This window comes from Lolium perenne, chromosome 3 (assembly GCF_019359855.2).
Source record: "Lolium perenne isolate Kyuss_39 chromosome 3, Kyuss_2.0, whole genome shotgun sequence".
Classification (NCBI taxonomy): Eukaryota; Viridiplantae; Streptophyta; class Magnoliopsida; order Poales; family Poaceae; genus Lolium; species Lolium perenne.
Window position 1 is genome coordinate 103161802 of NC_067246.2, and position 21778 is coordinate 103183579.

The following is a 21778-nucleotide window of genomic DNA, read 5'->3' on the forward strand; positions in this document are numbered from 1 at the left end:
CCCGCACGTTACCGTGTTGATTTTGTAGCATGCAATGCTAAATATTTATATAAATTTTTAACCTACGTGAAACGTATATAATTTAAAACATCCATGAAACGTATGGAAAAAATCTAAATTCAAATAGCACTGTTGGTACAAAATAAATAAATAAATGAGTGTAGCATATATATGACATGATCCAACACAGAAAGCTTAGCTTAGAATGTAATGTACTACCAACAGACAATGAACATATAAGATTTTTCATTTGCAAGCCGCAACCAAAATATCGCATTGCTCTAGTGTGGAAGGATTGCACTGAAATGACTATTTATTTGTTTAAAAGCTCAAATACCACAACGTACGCTTTTGTATTACGATTCTGGTTGTATGCATGTGGTTGTGTTTACTGAATTCGCTTTCGCAATTGTCCGAGCGCGTAAAGCTTCCATGAACGAATATAGGACCGTTGGTCACTTGCATCTTCATTTTTAAGTAAGTGTAGTGTGGAACCGCCTTGAACCGTGCATACGCCGGTCATCCCAATATAACATGGTACTGTGATGTCGAATCTACAACTTCAAAAGTGATATTTTTGCTTCGAAAGTTCTGAGGACCACCAAACACAACATCGAGGTTGATTTAGCCCAAAGGGATAACAGGTTTGCTAGGAACGATGTCATGGAAGCTATTGTCCGAAGGCATTAGGTTTATCATAGACCGGTTCATTGTGTTCAACGTGCTAGCAAATATTGATGGGTTCGTTGCATAGAAAACAAAAAAATTCTACCGTGAACAAGAACAAACCCAAGATCCAATCTAGGAAAAGCCAAGATCTAATCTATGAAGATTGAAGCAACGAGATGTATGTGAGACTAACCCTCGAAGATTTCCAAAGCCTACGAGATTAGATCTCGTTGTTGATGTAGTCGATCATCCAGTGCTGCAATCCGGCAGCACTTCCGTACTCGGTCGTGCGTACGGTGTCGATGAAGCCTGTTCTCTCCCCGTTCCAGCGGGTCAGGGTGGGCATTCGGTTTTAACCGAAATTTCGGTTCGGTTTTTGCGGTTTTTGAACAAATTCGGTTTTAAAAAATGGTAACCGAAATTGGCATGGAAATTTAGGAAACCAAAGATTCGGTTAACCAACAAATTCGGTTCGGTTTTCGGTTAAAACCGAATGAACCTACTCACTTGAACAAATAGTAGGCATCACCGAAGAAAGCAAATAGTGATTTACATATCGACACGAAAAAGCATCAACCGCGCAAGAAATCGACAAATGAGCACCAATCGTGGAGGGATGCTATTTGGTAGGTTGCGGCACTCGTGGTACAGGTGCATCACTCGTGAGCAATTAAAAGGGGTAGCTAAGACTTCGAGCGACGTGTTCTATTATGCATGCTTCACGCTATATTCAGAAAAAGCTAGTACATCAAAGACCAAAGTCATACATTGAATGAACAATTTTTGGAACATCAAACACAATTGGGCTTCTATGGAATGATCGGTTTATGCACAAATTGATGGTAGGTAACTCAATTCGGTCTATTCGGTCTTGTTCGGTTGGTGGGGCTAAAAACCGAATTCTACCAAATTTAATTCGGTTAGTATAAATGGAAACCGAAAAAATAGCGGTTAATGGAAAAAACCGAGATTTCGGTTAGTTCGGTTTCGGCTTCGGTTCGGTTTTCGGTTTCACGGTTTTTATGCCCACCCTGACCAGCGGGCATCGGAGGTGTGGTAGATCCCATCGGAATCCCAGCAGCACGACGGCGTGGTGGTGGAGGTGGAGGAGAAATTCCTGCAGGGCTTCGCCAAGCCTGCGCATGAAGGAGGAGGGAGAGAGGGGCAGCTAGGGCTTGGGGAATGATGTGCTGCGCCCCAGCCCTCCCCTCCCTCTTATATAGGCGTGGGGGGCTGCCTTGGCCCCTCCTCCAAGCCCAAGGGTCGGGCAAAACAGGGGGGGGGGGGGGGGGAACTTCCCGGGTGCTCCTCCCTCGCGCTCGCGCGCCCTCATGCTTCCCTATCGCTGAAGGATTTTCGTATATGGGCCTTTGTTTCCGGCCCAACATAGATGGTGGTTTCTGTCGCGTTCGGTTTCATTTGTTTTCCCGGCCTGTTTCCTTTCGCGTTAGTTCCATTGGATGGGCCGTGTTTTTCTCATTCGGGCTTCTGATGCTAATATTGGAGCTGACGACGAAAACTATCCCAGCTTCCGATGTGGGACTATTAATCCCGGTAGGATTCACTACGGGAGAGCTCCAGTCTGCCGACGGCCGCCAGCCGTCGGCACAGCAAGAAAGGCCGTCGGCACAGGCTGTGCCGACGGTGACCGTCGGCGTAGCTTCGTCGGCATAGTTCCGGTCGGGGACTGCCCGATCACCGTCGGCACAGACTGGCCGTCGGCACAGATTGTTGTGCCGACGGTATAACCGTCGGCATAGTATTTCAAAATTTTCAATTTTTTTTGAAAAAAGATTAAAAAATATTTTTTTATTTTTTTCAATTTTCTTCTTATTCTTTTTTACTTGTTAATCTTTCACAATCACACTTACACTTAGTACATCTAATCTTAGGTCAAATTGCACTTGTATTCAAACTTCCCAGTTGGTCACCCATCCTCACACTACTCCTGCCCCAGCACGCTTAACTTCTTGGTTCTCTTCGGATGAGCTTCCATGAAAGAAATGACGCCCTTGTTGTTAATACTACCATATCAATCATATTAACCCTTTGACCGTGCTGCCACATCTCTATATTTTTGAATTCTAAACAATTACTTAAGTAAAGAACAATGAATATATATAAATAATAATAATATAGAATTTGAAAAACAATTAAATGATTTAATTTTTGTAAATACGAATTTCGCAAATAATTAATATCAGTAAATACGAATTTCACAAATAATATGTCTAAATTGATCAGACAAATAAGAGGAATACAAATATGACATCCATATCATATTTTGAACCTACAATTTAATTTACCCAAAAATCATGAGCAATAGATCAAGTACCTCTAGTTTAAATCTGGTTGACTTTATCGAAAATGATGTGGGAAACGGCCTCGGCATGGCATAGTTTGCCGAAATGAGGTCATATTTGGCACGTGTGTGGGTCCTAGGATGGGAAGCAAGACCCCGGACGCGGATTTCTATTCCGACCCACGGGCGACCATATTTTCATTTTTAGCGTGCCCAAATGGTTTTTATTTGTGAAGCAGCTACATGGGGCGCATTTTAGTATGACGTGAAACCTCCGTGCGATGATAGTAGACCACCTACGCACCACCTATCACATGGCATGTACACGCGTTAGCTATTTGAGAACCCATGCAGCTTCCGGCGGTGTCCCGCCGATTCCGCTGGAAACTAACCGGATTTGAACTAGGGCTCAACTATCCGTCACTCCAGAAATTCCGGAAAAAATGTTTTTAGTTCTACGATGCATCATTATATATGCTAATTTTTGTCCGTTTAGTTTGTTCGCGAATGGGTGCACCCGCACGCCCGGTACGGCGATACTGCATGTCCCGCGGTCCCTGTTTTGGCCAGATGGCAATTTGAAAATCCCACGGAGCCGCGTGGCGTCATTTCATATGTCATGGTAACTATTTCGTTTGTCAAAAGTGGGATACGGCAATTATTTGAAAAACTCTTCACGAAAAGGGCTATCACGTCCGGAGTTCTATGGATTTCAGGGGAATGAGGTGGGAAACGGCCTCGGCATGGCATAGTTTACCGAAACGAGGTCATATTTGGCACGTGTGTGGGCCCTAGGATGGGAAGCAAGACCCCGGGTGCGGATTTCTAATCTGACACACGGGCGACCGTCGTTTCATTTTTAGCGTGCCAAAACGGTTTTTATTTGTGAAGCAGCTACATGGGGCACATTTTAATATGACGTGAAACCTCCGTGCGATCATAGTAGACCACCTACGCACCACCTATCACATGACATGTGCACGCATTAGCTTTTCGGGAACCCATGCGGTTTCCGGCGGTGTCCCGCCGAATCCGCTGGAAACTGATCGGATTTGAACTAGGGCTCAACTATCCGTCACTCCAGAAATTCCGGAAAAAATGTTTTTAGTTCTACGACGCATTATTATATGTGCTAATTTTTGTCCGTTTAGTTTGTTCGCGAATGGGTGCACCCGCACGCCCGGTACGGCGATACCGCATGTCCCGAGTGTCCTGTTTTGGCCAGATGGCAATTTGAACGAAGTCAAAAAATCTCACGGAGCCGCGTTGTGTCATTTTATATGTCATGGTAACTATTCCGTTTGTCAAAACTGGGATACGGCAATTATTTTGAATAAACCTTCACGAAAAGGGCTATCATGTCCGGAGTTCTATGGATTTCAGGGGAAATGAGGTGGGAAACGGTCTCGACATGGCATAATTTTCCGAAACGAGGTCATATTTGGCACGTGTGTGGGCCCTAGGATGGTAAGCAATACCCCGGACGCGGATTTCTAATCCGACCCACGAGCGACCATTTTTTCATTTTTTGCGTGTGTGAAAGCCATGAAACCTCGAACATTATAGCTCATTTATAAGAAAATTTATTTAGGTATTTGAAATATTCCATTTTTGATATTTTTCTATGATAGATCTTGTTTTTCTGCAAAATTTGATATATTATACTTATTTTTCTCAGTTAGAATGATTTAGTTATGCTTTTTTGAAGACTGCAGTTGAGAAATAGGAAAAAGCTATGCCGACGGTTTAACCGTCGGCACAGTTCTGTAGTGGAAAAAAAAAGAAAAAAAAGTTGTGCCGACAGGCCCAGGTAGTCTGTGCCGACGGCCAGAACTGTGCCGACGGTGACCGTCGGCACCTCCAGCCTGTACCGACGGCCAATTTAACGCCGACGGTCATCCTCGTCGCCGCGCTCCGGAGGCTACTGTGCCGACGGTCCCGACATTTGGCCGTCGGCACATCGCCTGGCCGTCGGCGTACGGCAATTCTCCCGTAGTGATTGCTCTTTGACTACTGCTTCGTTCTGCCTTCTGGAGCTCGCGGGGGAAGACGTATACGTGGACTATACGCAATCTGAAGAACGACGTTGACGTCCCGTCCTCTCATGTACGCAGCTACTGTATGCTTTTCCAATAAAAAGAAGGAAACTGCTGGGCGTCCCCCGGGGATCTGATTTCCCAGCCCCCGGGTCGCCAGCCGTCGGATCGGCCATCTTGGACGGTCAGATCTGCTTTTACTGAATGTAACAAAAAAACAACTCCCGGCAGCAAAAAATAATCCGCTTTTGCTACATTGTAGCAAAAAACGCTTCAGTCACGAAATCAAATAAAAAGGCTGAGCTCGCCGAAGACCTCGCCGGAGACCTCGTAGCAAAAAAAAATATGCTATTGTAGCAGAAAAATGCTAATGTAGCAACTGCATGTAGCAAAAAAATGGTTCCCCCATGAAAAAAGTCTAAGCTCACCGGAGTCTCGCCGGGGACTCGCCGGAGACCTCGTTGGAGACCCCCGTAGCAAACATATGGTACAATTGTAGCAAACATATGGATCGTGCTGAGCGTCCCCGGCGGGATTAAATCTCTCGATCCCCGGGTCGTCAGCCGTGCGATGCGTTTGATCAAGAACATCCAGCCCCGGTCAACGTTCCTAGCAAAGGAAACCAAAAAAAACACATCCACGAAGGGATCTAACACCGTCGTTTTCCGGAGACTTTCGTCCCTCGCGTATGCAGAACCGCCGTTGATGGTCCTTCCCTCCGAAAATCGCCGAAGATCTACACCGTGGCGTCGCCGGAGAACGACGCCGTGGCGTCGCCGGAGAAATCCCGTCATGGAGTCGCCGGAGAGCCAGTCATGCGCCGATGTAGCAGCCACATCGTACCTCACCGCTCCGCCTCCGCTACATCCGTGCAAGGCGGCGTTGCTCCTTCAACAGCCTCGGTCGTCGCCGGAGAGCCCAACACGTCGTCGACGATTATGGTACATGGTAGCAGCGCCAATGCACCATGGTAGCAGCCGCGGCGGCCGCTGGCAGCGACGCCGCCAAGCTAAGGCAGCAACGCCGCATCGCCATGGTAGCAGCCCCGACGGCCACTAGCAGCAACCCCGCCTCGCCATGGCAGCAAATGCCGCAGCGCCATGGTAGCAGCCCCGGCGGCCGCTGGCAGCAACACCGCCACGCCTTGGCCGCAACTCTAATACACCTTGGTAGCAGCCTCGACGCAGATAGATAGCAACGCCGGCGACCTCTGGTAGCAAGTTTGGCCGCCCCTCGGAGCGAAACCGGCCGCCTCTTGTAGCAACCACGTCCACCGCTGGAAGCACGCCCACACTGGCCTGCAGCCCACCTCTGCAGCAGATTCATGACGGCGACGGCCTCCCCCGAGCGATGCGCGGGATACTGGGGAACCAGGAGATGGAAGCATGGAGCACACCACCACGGAGAAGGAGAGGAAGCAGCGAGCTTTTCCCCGTCGCCGGCCCCGTCGTCTGCCCCGCCGTCGGCTCCGGCGAGCTCTGAGTTGTGAGGTGGGCGAGCTCCGGATGGGGAACGGGCGGCGAGGAGGGCGGGCTTTGGGAGGAGGAAATGCACTGAGGTAGGCGGCACGGAGGTACGCGGAGGTGGGCGGCGGGACATGGAGGTGGGCGGCGCCGACGGGGAGGTGGACGGCGCCGACGGGGAGGTGGGCGTGGGCGTGGTCGGTAGCAGAGAGCAGCAGTGGCGACATGGGTTCCCGGCGGCGGCGCAGTCTCGTCACGAGAACTAGTGGAGGAGGAAGAAGGCGTGAGGATAAGAAGTGCCAGTGGGCCCCACTACTTGGACGGGGACACGCGTCGTGCAATTAAGGAGGAGGTTGCGGACGCTCCATCCCCCGGGGGAGATGAATCATTTTCCTAAAAAGAAGGAATCACGTGGACTGCGACACCAGTTTTTTTCATCTTTCCCAGAACATATGAAATGAAGTACACATCAGTAAACTAAGTATCTGACAGGAATCACATTAGGTACAAGTGCTACTCATTGAACTGAATAGTAACCCTGAAAATACTTGTCACGGAACTAACTGGAGACTGATAGATAGACGCGTACGGAGTCAGCTAGCTAGCTTTGCTGCTAGCATTTTTTTTCAGGCACATGCACGATCGATGCATGCGTACATACAGCTGCTAGCTTGCTCTTTTTTTTTTTTGGCACATGATCGATGCATGCACATGTACGGGGACATGCGTGCACACCAGTCCTGACACGCACATGCATGCACTTGGGCAAGCTCAAAAGAGCTAACGTCGGACGTGCATGAAAAGAATTGATGGATTAGAAGTGTGTTGCTTACTATGAGCAAATAATGATTGAAAAATGAGAATAAAAATATACACAAAGTATCGTAATCTTTTTTTACTTTAATAATTATAGGGGGGAATTTAGTGGAAATAATTATGTAAAGTTAGAGGAACAAACATTTTTTTATCGAGGACCAAATACTTACTCACTCGGAAACAACTAATTACACACATGGGAACAAAAAATTAGTAAAAATAATTTTGAAATATAAGTGAACAAAACTTGGGAAAAATATTAAATATCTTTTAGAGTAAGAGGAACAAACCTTTCTAGTGAAGGAATATATAAATATGCACTCCAAAACAACTATTATAACCAGGAGAACAAACCGTCTAGATGATGTGGAACAACCACCTAGCCGGTGGGGAACAACATCCTAGATAGAGGCGAACAACAACCTAGACAGTGGGGAACAACATCCTAGATTTATGGGAACAACCGCCTAGATGGAGGGGAACAACAACCTAGATGAAGGGGAACAACAGCCTCAACGGATGGGAACAAGTCTAGACGATGGGGAACAACCGCCTCGACGGAGGGGAATAGCTGCCTAGACGGAAGGGAACAACAACTTAGATGGTGGGGAACAATCGCCTAGATGGGTGGGAACAACAGCCTAGATGGAAGGGAACAGCACCCACAACGGAGGGGAACAACGATCTAGACGATGGGGAACAACCGCCTTAATGGAGGGGAACAACCGCCTAGACGGAGGGAAACAACAACCTAGACGGAGGGGAACAACATCATATACAGTGGGGAAAATTGCCTAGACGGTAGGGAACAACCGCCTAAACGGGAACAAAAGGCTAGACGGAGGGGAACAACATCCTCAACAGAGGGGAACAACAACTTCGATGGAGGGGAACATCCGCCTGAATGGAGGGGAACAACAACCTAGACGGAGAGAAAAAACCCTCGATGGAGGGAAAACATCTGCCTAGACGGAGGAGAACAACAACCTAGACGGAGGAGAATAACACCCTATACAGTGGGGAACAACATCCCAGATGGGTGGGAACAACTGCCTAGACGGAGGGGAACAAAAGGCTAGACGAAAGGAAACAACAACCTCGATGGAGTGGAACAACCGCTTCGATGGAGGGGAACAACCGTCTGAACAAAGAGGAACAACAACAGAGAATATCACAAGGAACAACAACAAAAAACATCCAGGACCAAAAGACTGTGTGGAACTAATTTTCTAGAACAAAAGGAACATATCTTACAAAATAAGGAACATCAAACTATATATTAGGGAACAACATAGAACATCGCATGGAATAGTAAAAATACACCCGGGAAAAAAACTTTGTCAAAATAATTTTTGGGAAGAAAGGAACAGATCTTTTAGAACAAATGAACAATTCAATATACATTGGGAAACAACGAAGAACATCACAAGGAACAAGAAAAATACGCCCGAGAACCAAATCTTTGTGAAAATAATTTTCTAGAACTAAAGGAACAAATCTTCCAAAACAAAAGAACAACTCAATATATACTAGGAAACAACATAGAACATAAAAGGGACGAATAAAAGTATACATTGGAACACAATTTGGTCCAATTATTTTTCTAAAACAATTAAAATAAATATTTTTGAAGAAATAAATTATTATTATTATTACGGGAATAAAAACATACGTCAAAAACAACGAGAGAAAACAGCTAGGAACAAAAGTAAAGTTGTGAAACTAATTTTAATAAACAATAGGAAAAAAATAGTCTTCACTAACGAAGTAACAAATTATTATTCATCTGGAAAAAATACATCAAAGAAGACATAAAGTTAAAAACACTTAAAATGATTTTAAAAGCGAAAGAAAATTAGAAAGAAAAAATAGTGAAAGAAACATATGAAAAAAAAATTAAAATGAAAACCAACACACTTAGATACGTACCAGAGCACGCGGGATGAAGCGATCAGTTTCAAAAAGCAAAAAAAAAAAAACGCGACACATGCGTGCATGCTCGTGGAAGGAACGTAGCTGGTGCCAGCACATACACCGAACGAACCGGCATAGAGCACGTCTCGTGTTAAGCTACCAATGGGCTGGCCCTCTCGCGGAACGTGTTCAGCGAAACGAGACTCCGTAGCGCGCGTGCGCTACCGAGCATTCTCCAACTTCCCCCAATTTAAGTCTCCATTTTCAAGGGATTTGATCTTATCCACTTGGTACAGCCACATGGGCCTTGGAGGGCTGGTGTGCATGGCCCATGTGGGTCTATGCGACCCCTCCGGTCCATGTTGGTCGTCCGGGATAGGTGGACCCCATTATGGTACCCTCCAGAACCTTCTAGAACCTCCGGTACAATACAGAAAAATTCTGAACTTTTCCGGTAACCTTGAAAAAGACTTTTCATATATGAATCTTATTCTCCGGACCATTCTGGACCTCCTCGTGATGTCATGGATCCCATCCGAGACTCCAAACAAACTTCGGTCTCCATCTCATATTCCGAATCTACTTATGCGACATCGAACCTTAAGCGCGTCACCCTACGGTTCGTGAACTATGCGGACATGATCGAGACTCCTCTCCGACCAATAACCAATAGCGGGACATGGAGATCCATAATGGCTCCCACACATTCAACGATAACTTAGTGATCGATTGAACCATTTACATACGATACCGATTCCCTTTTTCACGCGATACTTTACTTGTCCGAGGTTCGATCATCGGTATCTCCATACCTAGTTCAACCTCGTTTCCGACAAGTACTCTGTACTCGTTACCGTGGTATGTCATCTCTTGTGATCCAATCACATGCTTGCAAGCTAATCAGACGACATTCCACCGAGAGGGCCCAGAGTATATCTATCCGTCATCGGGATGGACAAATCCCACTATTGATCCATATGCCTCAACTCACACTTTTCGAATACTTAATCCCATCTTTATAACCATCCATTTACGCAATGGCGTTTGATGTAATTAAAGTACCCTTCCGGTGTAAGTGATTTACATGATTTCATGGTCGAAGGACTAGGTAACTATGTATCGAAAGCCTATAGCAAGTTGAACTTAATGACTTGATCTCATGCTACGCTTATTTGGGTGTATGTCCATTATATCATTCACCCAATGACATAACCTTGTTATTAACAACATACAATATTCATGATCACGAAACCATGATCATCTATTAATCAACAAGCTAGTTATACAAGGGGCTTACTAGGGACTCCTTGTTGTTTACATAACACACATGTATCAATGTTTCGGTTAATACAATTATAGCATGGGATGTAAACATTTATCATGAACACAAAGATATAACAATAACTAATTTATTATTGCCTCTTGGGCATATCTCCAACAATCTTCCACTTGTACTAGAGTCAATAATCTAGTTTACATTTGTAAAGATATAACACCTTGGCCTTCTGGTGCTTATCATGTTTTGCTCACGGGAGAGGTTTTAGTCAACGGATCTGACATGCTCAGAAACGTATGTCTTTTGTAATTCATTTGCGTCTCAACGCATCACTCATTTTCCAAATGAGTCGGCACTATTTATATATGCTTAGTCCTCTGGTGGAACCTTAATTCTGCGGTCTGAAATATGTCACAAATATTGTCACACACAATATAGCTTCAAAGTTCTGACACTATCGGAACTACACCAAGTTCTCAAAGAACTCCTCGACTTAACATCCTCAGTCATTGTCAAAACAATGACATACTCTGCCTTTGTTTGTAGAATCCGTCACAATATTTAGAACTCATCTAAATCTAGCATAGACTTCTTCTATCTCATTGTGCTACCTTTTAAACAACACTTAGCATAATTGAGATTGAAATTTTTATTTTTATATGAGACCAAACTAATATCGGTGCAACACCTTACAACGATTTGTTTGTCTTTACCCCATACAAAACTATATATATATCCTTGGTTCTTCTAAAGCACTCAGGGATATTCTTACTGTTGTTCAATGATCATCACATGAATCATTCTGGTATATGCTCCTAACTCTTTAGAGCATAGGACATCTGATTGTGTACATATTATTTGTGATCTAAAATCACTCATGTGTTTTTACTCATTGAGCAACAAATACACTCAAGTCTTGTTTAAACCTTCACATGGAAAAGAACACCTTCTTAATACTTTTATATTGAACTACTTCAATATTCATTCTATGTACTTTAACTTAAACTTATTATGTGTTTCAATCTATCTTCATAGATCTTGACACTAAATATGTTTCAGTTCATATCCTTTCATTGAAGTTAATTCTCAATGAAATCTTCTAATCACATCAAGTACATGATTACATTATTTATAATCAACGATATGTCATCTACACAAAGTATTATAAATAAGTCTCAGCGCTCCCACTTAATTTCTTGCAAATGCAAGCATCTTCATCGTTTCTGATGAAATCAAAACTCTTTGACTATTTTATCCGGTGAAGATTCCAACTCCGTGATACTCACTTCATCCAATTGAAGTTCGTATACCTATCTAGTATTCCACGGACCAGCAAAACTCTTGGTTTGTATCTAGTATACATCCTTCATACACACTTCTGGTAAGGAATGTATTTCTGCCATCCTACTATCATATCTCATAAAAGAAATATGTAGCGATTACTAGAATAATCCACATAGACTATAAGCATTGCTACGAAAGATCTAATCTTATCGTAGTCAACTCTTTGAACTTTGTCGTAAACAACTTTTCGATAAGTCGAGCTTCTTCAAGGATATTCCATCCAGGTCCATCAATTTTATAGATCCATTTACTTTCAAAAAGTATTCACCTATCTTGGATTTCATGGCGCATAGCCATTTTAACGGAGTCAGGGCCCATCATAACTTCTTTGTATGTAGTTGATTTATCATTGTTCAAAATCAATCCTTTGTCCACAAATCATTTATTTGATCACAAAGTAAACCATACCTACAAGGTTCAATGGGTACTTCGATCTCCATGACTATAACTCTTTTGTAGACATGGGAGCTATGATCATCGTGGCTGCTTCTGGAACTATTTCCGATGCTGCGCTACTCTGATCATCATGCTCAGGTTCATAAACCTTATCAAGTTCCATTGTCCTCCCACTCAAAAACTTTGCTAGAAACAATTTCTTGGAAATAAGTAAGAAACATCGACAAACACTTTTGTCTTTGTCTCCATAGTTGAAAGAATTCCCAATCAATTCTCTGGGATAACCAACAAACAAATTCATCCGATTTTGGTTGTAAACTTATTTACTTATGCTATGCATACCAAAATTTAAGAAATGACTATTAGGGTTTATCCCCATGCCATAACTTGTATGGTGTCATTTCAACAGATTATGATGATGCTCTATTCAGTGAAAAAGCGGTAGTCTCTAAAGCATAATCCACAAAAATATAATGGCATCATTTTATATTATCTCATCATTAACCCAACAAGGTTTGGATACGTCTCTTGGAAACTCCATCATCACTATGATACTCCAAGAAACGTGAGTTGTAGAACAATTTCATAACTCTCTTAGGTGTTCGCTAAAACTCGTAATTCAAATATTTCCACCATGATCCAATCATAGATATTTGACTTTTCTATTACGATGATTTCCAATTCATGCTGAAATTTATTTGAATCCATTCAAATGTTTCAAACTTCTTCCTTATCGAATATATCCACATATATATACTCAATTCATTGTTGTAAGTTTTCATGAAGTAGAAGAATCTCCCGCACACAACTATGCCCAGTGAACCACATACATCATCATGTATGTTTCCACTAAGTTAGTTGCCCGTTCAACTCTTGGCATATGAACGGTATTTCAGTCATTCTCTTTAGAAGAGATTTGCAAGCGCCAAGTGATTCAAAAATCAAATTACTCCAAAAATCCATTTGCATGGAATTCCTTCATGCGTTCCTTTCTAACATGACCTAAATGGCGGTTCCACTAATAAGTGGAATTCACATCATTTGCCTTATGGCATTTTAGCGTCAGTGTTATGCATGTGTGCTTCACCATAAAGATTTATAATAACTTATCCATCGTACATGGAATACTGTCATAATTTGAACAACTCATTGTTTTCATTTGACTAGAACAAAACAACAATTATAAAGTTCTTAAATCTGAAGGGCTAGGTAGAATGCCAATGACGAACACAACAACACTTTATTTTGTTCCAGACGTGCATTCCTACCATATTCCTTGTCAATCATTTAGGCCATTGTATTCTTGTATTGCGTTGTTTTGTATGACACTTCATACCAACCAATATGGTACAACTACCCAAGAATTTCATTGTGTTACCAAACAAGGAATACATTCATAACATGTATATCATCTATATACACCTGAGCTAGACTTTCTAGTCTTTTCTTTCTTTCTGCCAAAATCTTTTGTAGTTTCTCTTTTTGCTTTCCTCATTCTCAGAAAACACCTCACCTTCAATAACTTCTAGGTTTGTTGGTCAAACACCAATAACCTTGAGGTTCTTACCTTGAAGTTGATCATCACATGACAAGTGTTCCGGATTTCACTATTAGTAACCTTTTAATATGATGAACAATTTCACTCATAATTTTTATCCATCAAATCATGATGTCTTTCCGAGACCATGTCTGTACATGCTAAGCTCGTAAAGTTTTAACCTTAGTATTCGCATGTGCAAATCTGGCTTTCACCCGTTGTATGCACACGTAGAATCTATAACACCCGATCATCACGTGATGCTTCGAAACGACGAGTCTTAGCAACGGTGCATACTAAGGACGATCACTTCATGGATATGCGAATATCGTTAGTGCCCAACTAGTTGGAGGATCGGGACGCCTAGCGTCTTCAACCTTCGTACATTCCCATAAAACTTATGAGTTTATGTAGTCTGATACGTCTCCGACGTATCGATAATTTCTTATGTTCCATGCCACATTATTGATGATATCTACATGTTTTATGCACACTTTATGTCATATTCGTGCATTTTCTGGAACTAACCTATTAACAAGATGCCGAAGAGCCAGTTGCTGTTTTCTGCTGTTTTTGGTTTCAGAAATCCTAGTAAAGAAATATTCTCGGAATTGGACGAAATCAACGCCCAGGGTCCTATTTTGCCACGAAACTTCCAGAAGACCGAAGGAGAGTCGAAGTGGGGCCACGAGGTGGCCAGACACCAGGGCGGCGCGGCCCAGGCCCTGGCCGCGCCGGCCTACCGTCTGGGCCCCTCGTGCCGCCTCTTTACCTGCCCTTCCGCCTACAAATAGCCTTCGTCGCGAAACCCCCAGTACCGAGAGCCACGATACGGAAAACCTTACTGAGACGCCGCCGCCGCCAATCCCATCTCGGGGGATTCTGGAGATCTCCTCCGGCACCCTGCCGGAGAGGGGATTCATCTCCCGGAGGACTCTTCACCGCCATGGTCGCCTCCGGAGTGATGAGTGAGTAGTTCACCCCTGGACTATGGGTCCATAGCAGTAGCTAGATGGTTGTCTTCTCCTCATTGTGCTTCATTGTTGGATCTTGTGAGCTGCCTAACATGATCAAGATCATCTATCTGTAATACTATATGTTGTGTTTGTCGGGATCCGATGGATAGAGAATACTATGTTATGTTAATTATCAAGTTATTACCTATGTGTTGTTTGTGATCTTGCATGCTCTCCGTTATTAGTAGAGGCTCTGGCCAAGTTTTTACTCTTAACTCCAAGAGGGAGTATTTATGCTCGATAGTGGGTTCATGCCTCCATTAAATGCAGGACGATGTGAGAAAGTTCTAAGGTTGTGGATGTGCTGTTGCTACTAGCGATAAAACATTGATGCTATGTCCGAGGATGTAGTTATTGATTACATTACGCACCATACTTAATGCAATTGTCTGTTGTTTTGCAACTTAATACTGGAAGGGGTTCGGATGATAACCTGAAGGTGGACTTTTTAGGCATAGATGCATGCTGGATAGCGGTCTATGTACTTTGTCGTAATGCCCAATTAAATCTCACTATATTTATCATGTCATGTATGTGCATTGTTATGCCCTCTCTATTTGTCAATTGCCCGACTGTAATTTGTTCACCCAACATGCTTTTATCTTATGGGAGAGACACCTCTAGTGAACTGTGGACCCCGGTCCTATTCTTTACATCGCATACAATCTACTGCAATACTTGTTTTACTGTTTTCTGCAAACAATCATCTTCCACACAATACGGTTAATCCTTTGTTACAGCAAGCCGGTGAGATTGACAACCTCACTGTTTTGTTGGGGCAAAGTACTTTGGTTGTGTTGTGCAGGTTCCACGTTGGCGCCGGAATCCCTGGTGTTGCGCCGCATTACATTCCGCCACCATCAACCTTCAACGTGCTTCTTGACTCCTACTGGTTCGATTAAACCTTGGTTTCTTGCGAGGAAAACTTACTGCTGTGCGCATCGCACCTTCCTCTTGGGGTTCCCAACGAACGTGTCAATTATACGCGCATCAAGACTGTTTTCTGGCGCCGTTGCCGGGGAGATCAAGACACGCTGCAAGGGGAGTCTCCACTTCCCAATCTCTTTACTTTGTTTTTGTCTTGCTTTATTTTATTTACTTACTTGTTTGCTGCACTTATATCAAAACACAAAAAAATTAGTTGCTAGCTTTACTTTATTTACTGTCTTGCACTCTATATCAAAAACACAAAAAAATTAGTTCCTTGCATTTAGTTTACTTTTGTTATCATGTCTAGCTCTGTACCTGTTACTTCTTCACCTGAGGAATTAGTTTTTACTTTTAAACAAGGGGATGAGGAAAGTTTTAAAGACGCTTGGTCCAGGATTTTTAGTTCTTATCGTAAAGCTGAACCTCAAATGACTCTAAGTTTACTCCTTAGTAATTTATATTTTGGTCTTATGATTCGCTATAGATATGCCTTGGATGCTCTAGTGGGAGGAGATTTCCTTCATTGCAATGGGGATCAAGCTTTTAATGCCATAAAGAAGTTGGTTGCATCACATGATTCAGCTAATAACTTTGATTCAGCCCTTATTAGCATTTATAATAGATTAAACACTCTTGAGACAAGTGCATCTCGCTTAAATGAAAATTATGGATATATTCGTAACCGTCTTGATCAAGTTTTAGTGAACTCTGAACCTTCATTATGGGATCCTACTATTAAAATTATCATAGGTGACCAAACTCTTCATGCTAATTGTGATATTATGACTGAATTTTGCCTAATGCCTAAGAGTATTCATAAATCTTTGAAACTTCGGGAATTCGCTGAAGGGGGAGAAGGAATAACTCTTATTGATAACTCTGTTATAATTCCTAAAGGAATAGCTGCGGGTGTGCATACAACCATTCTTGGGAGAATAATATCCATTGATTATCTTGTCATTGAATGCGCAGGAACAGGACAAATCACACTCGGAAGATCCCTGCTGAAACTATTGGGAGCAGTCATAGACATGAGAGAAGGCACCCTAAAATTCACCTCTACACCCGGGGGTAGCCATATATTCCCTAAGCCAAAGAGTAAGAAAAAGAACAAGAAAGGTAAGGGTAAGCCCAAGATAATGTTGATGCTTCATCTCTTGATAATACTTGATATACACTTTCTGCGCCTAGCTGAAAGGCGTTAAAGAAAAGCGCTTATGGGAGACAACCCATGTCTTTACTACAGTATTTTTGTTTTATATTTGAGTATTGGAAGTTGTTTAATACTGTAGCAACCTCTTCTTATCTTAGTTTTGTGTTTTGTTGTGCCAAGTAAAGTCTTTGATAGTAAAGTTCATACTAGATTTGGATTACTGCGCAGTTTCAGATTTCTTTGCTGTCACGAATTTCGACCTGCCTCCCTGTAGGTAGCTCAGAAAATTAAGCCAATTTACGTGCGTGATCCTCAGATATGTATGCAATTTTCATTCAATTTGGGCATTTTCATTTGAGCAAGTCTGGTGCCTCAATAAAATCCATCTTTACGGACTGTTCTGTTTTGACAGATTCTGCCTTTTATTTCGCATTGCCTCTTTTGCTATGTTGGATGAATTTCTTTGATCCATTAATGTCCAGTAGCTTTATGCAATGTCCAGAAGTGTTAAGAATGATTGTGTCACCTCTGAACATGTTAATTTTTATTGTCCACTAACCCCCTAATGAGTTGTTTCGAGTTTGGTGTGGAGGAAGTTTTCAAGGATCAAGAGAGGAGTATGATGCAATATGATCAAGGAGAGTGAAAGCTCTAAGCTTGGGGATGCCCCGGTGGTTCACCCCTGCATATTCTAAGAAGACTCAAGCATCTAAGCTTGGGGATGCCCAAGGCATCCCCTTCTTCATCGACAACATTATCAGGTTCCTCCCCTGAAACTATATTTTTATTCCGTCACATCTTATGTGCTTTGCTTGGAGCGTCGGTTTGTTTTTGTTTTTGTTTTTGTTTGAATAAATGGATCCTAGCATTCATTGTGTGGGAGAGAGACACGCTCCGCTGTTGCATATGGACAAATATGTCCTTAGGCTTTACTCATAGTTTTCATGGCGAAGGTTGAATCTTCTTCGTTAAATTGTTATATGGTTGGAATCGGGAAATGCTACATGTAGTAATTCTAAAATGTCTTGAATAATTTGATACTTGGCAATTGTTGTGCTCATGTTTAAGCTCTTGAATCATATACTTTGTACCCATTAATGAAGAAACACTTAGAGCTTGCTAATTTGGTTTGCATATTTGGTCTCTCTAAAGTCTAGATAATATCTAGTATTGAGTTTTGAACAACAAGGAAGACGGTGTAGAGTCTTATAATGTTTACAATATGTCTTTTATGTGAGTTTTGCTGCACCGGTTCATCCTTGTGTTTGTTTCAAATAACCTTGCTAGCCTAAACCTTGTATCGAGAGGGAATACTTCTCATGCATCCAAAATCCTTGAGCCAACCACTATGCCATTTGTGTCCATCATACCTACCTACTACATGGTATTTCTCCGCCATTCCAAAGTAAATTGCTTGAGTGCTACCTTTAAAATTTCCATCATTCACCTTTGCAATATATAGCTCATGGGACAAATAGCTTAAAAACTATTGTGGTATTGAATATGTACTTATGCACTTTATCTCTTATTAAGTTGCTTGTTGTGCGATAACCATGTTTCTGGGGACGCCATCAACTACTCTTTGTTGAATATCATGTGAGTTGCTATGCATGTCCGTCTTGTCTGAAGTAAGAGAGATCTACCACCTTAATGGTTGGAGCATACATATTGTTAGAGAAGAACATTGGGCCGCTAACTAAAGCCATGATTCATGGTGGAAGTTTCAGTTTTGGACATTGATACGTCTCCAACGTATCTATAATTTCTGATGTTCCATGCTTGTTTTATGACAATACCGACATGCTTTGTTCACACTTTATGTCATTATTATGCACAACAATCCGGATACGTCTCCAACTAACCTATTGACGAGATGCCGAAAGGCCAGTTGCTGTTTTCTGCTGTTTTTGGTTCCAGAAAGGCTGTTCGGGCAATATTCTTGGAATTGGACGAAATCAACGCCAAACCTCCTATTTTTCCCGGAAGGCTCCAGAACACCGAAGGAGAGTCGGAGGAGAGCCAGGGGGCCCCACACCATAGGGCCGCGCGGGCCAGGGTCTGGCCGCGCCGGCCTAGGGTGAGGCCACCCTGTCAGCCCTCCTGCGCCGCCTCTTCGCCTATATAATCCCTTTCGACCTAAAAACGCAGTACCAATTGACGAAACTCCAGAAAGACTCCAGGGGCGCCGCCGCCATCGCGAAACTCCAATTCGGGGGAGAGAACTCTGTTTCGGCACCCTGCCGGGACGGGGAATTGCCCCCGGAGCCATCTCCACCGCCGTCTTCACCGCCATCTTCACCGCCATCGCTGCCTCCATGATGAGGAGGGAGTAATCCACCCCCGAGGCTGAGGGCTCCGCTGTAGCTATGTGGTTCATCTCTCTCCCATGTACCTCAATACTATAATCTCATGAGCTGCTTTACATGATTGAGATTCATATGAGTTTTGTATCACAATTTATCTATGTGCTACTCTAGCAATGTTATTAAAGTAGTTTTATTCCTCCTACACGGTGTAATGGTGACAGTGTGTGCATCCGTGTTAGTACTTGGTTTATGCTATGATCATGATCTCTTGTAGATTGCGAAGTTAACTATTGCTATGACAGTATTGATGTGATCTATTCCTCCTACATATGCATGAAGGTGACAGTGTGCATGCTATGTTAGTACTTGGTTTAGTCGAATTGATCTTTCATGCACTCTAAGGTTATTTAAATATGAACATTGAATTGTGGAGCTTGTTAACTCCGGCATTGAGGGTTCGTGTAATCCTACGCAATGTGTTCATCATCCAACAAGAGTGTAGAGTATGCATTTATCTATTCTGTTATGTGATCAATGTTGAGAGTGTCCACTAGTGAAAGTGTAATCCCTAGGCCTTGTTCCTAAATACTGCTGCGTTACTACTACTTGTTTACTGTTTCACTGTGTTACTACTGCTGCAATACTACCACCATCAACTACACGCCAGCAAGCTATTTTACGCACCGTTGCTACTGCTCATATATATTCATACCACCTGTATTTCACTATCTCTTCGCCGAACTAGTGCACCTATTAGGTGTGTTGGGGACACAAGAGACTTCTTGCTTTGTGGTTGCAGGGTTGCATGAGAGGGATATCTTTGACCTCTTCCTCCCTGAGTTCGATAAACCTTGGGTGATCCACTTAAGGGAAAACTTGCTGCTGTTCTACAAACCTCTGCTCTTGGAGGCCCAACACTGTCTACAGGAAAAGGAGGGGGAAGTAGACATCAAGCTATTTTCTGGCGCCGTTGCCGGGGACCAGAAAGCTACACAACAGGGATTTCCTCCCTCGTCAACCACGCGCCAGTCCTGGACAGCATCAAGTATTTTTCTGGCGCCGTTGCCGGGGAGGAAAGGTAAAAGGTACTCACACTCCGGATCTTGGATACTAAGCTATTCTCGCCGTTGTAAGTACTCGAAGCTATTTCCTTTAGATCCTGCAATTGCATCTTTTTGTTTCTTGTTTACACTAGTTAGGCATAATGGAAAACAACAAAAAAATTGGTGAGCTTTTTAATCTTTTTCCTGATTTAGAATTGTTTGATGCGAAAATTAAAAAACCTATGGAACCTTATTTGCATGCTAGTAGCGATGTTATTAGTATGAATGCAATTACTGCTAATGCTATGGAGAAGTCTAAGCTTGGGGAAGCTAGTTTTTGTGATCTTTTTAGCTTCCCATCTTTAGGGGAGAAAATTTGCTCTGATAATACTTTATCTCCCATATGCAATAACTCTAATGATGCTTGTGATATTTTAAATGCACCTACTGAAAGTATTCCGTATAAAATACCTATGAAGATTATTGAACGTGTTATGGATAACCACTATAAAGGGGATGGAGCTGTCCACCCTAGAGATCATTTACTGTTTTTGCATGAATTATGCGGGTTATTCAAGTGTGCAGGTATCTCTATGGATGAAGTGAGGAAGAAGCTATTCTCTGTTTATTTGTGCAGTAAAGCGGCGCATTGGTATAAATTGTTGGAGAATAGTCATTCTCTTGGTTGGGAGGAAATTGCATCTCTCTTTTATTCTAAATTTTATCCTCCTCATGAAGTGCATATTGATAGGAATTATATTTATAACTTTTATCCTCGGGATGGAGAGAGTATTTCTCAAGCGTGGGGGAGATTGAAATCACTAATGCTCAAACGTCCCATTCATGAGCTCCCCCGTAATGTTATTGTTAACAATTTTTATGCGAGGCTTTCAGGACAACATAAGGACTATCTGGATGCCTGTTCGGAAGGATCTTTCACAAGCAAAGAGGTTGAAGCTAGGTGGGATCTTCTTGATCGGATTGAGGACAACGCCGAAGGATGGGAGAACGACAAAGGTAAAGAGTCAGGTATAAATTATGATTATGAATGCATTGAAGCTTTTATGGATACCGATAAATTTCGAAATATGAGTGCTACTTATGGTCTTGACTCTCAAGTTGCTGCAAATCTTTATAAAGTTTTTGCTTCTCATTTTGAATTGCCTAAAAAGAATTTTGATAAGTATCATGAACCTTTTAAAGAGGTTTGCAGGAAGAATGAAATTGTTGTTAATTATTGCAATAAGCATGCTCAAACTCCTAAGAATGCTATTTCCTATAAGCATGTTAATTTTTGTGGAATACATAGACCTTGTGGAATTAATCAAATCAAAGATGAATATTGTATCCATCATGCTAATGAAAAAACTGGAAAGTGGTTTAGGGCTCTAGATGATCTTGGTAAAAAAGTTTGTGCCCTCTATCCTTTTATTTGTGAAGTTTGCCATGAAGTGGGTCATTTTAATTTTCAATGCTCCTCCAATGATAATTTGAACCCAATGAGTGCTTCAAATTTGTATTGTGATGATGAAATTACTCCTAATCAGCATGATAAACTTACTTTATTCTTGGGGTGT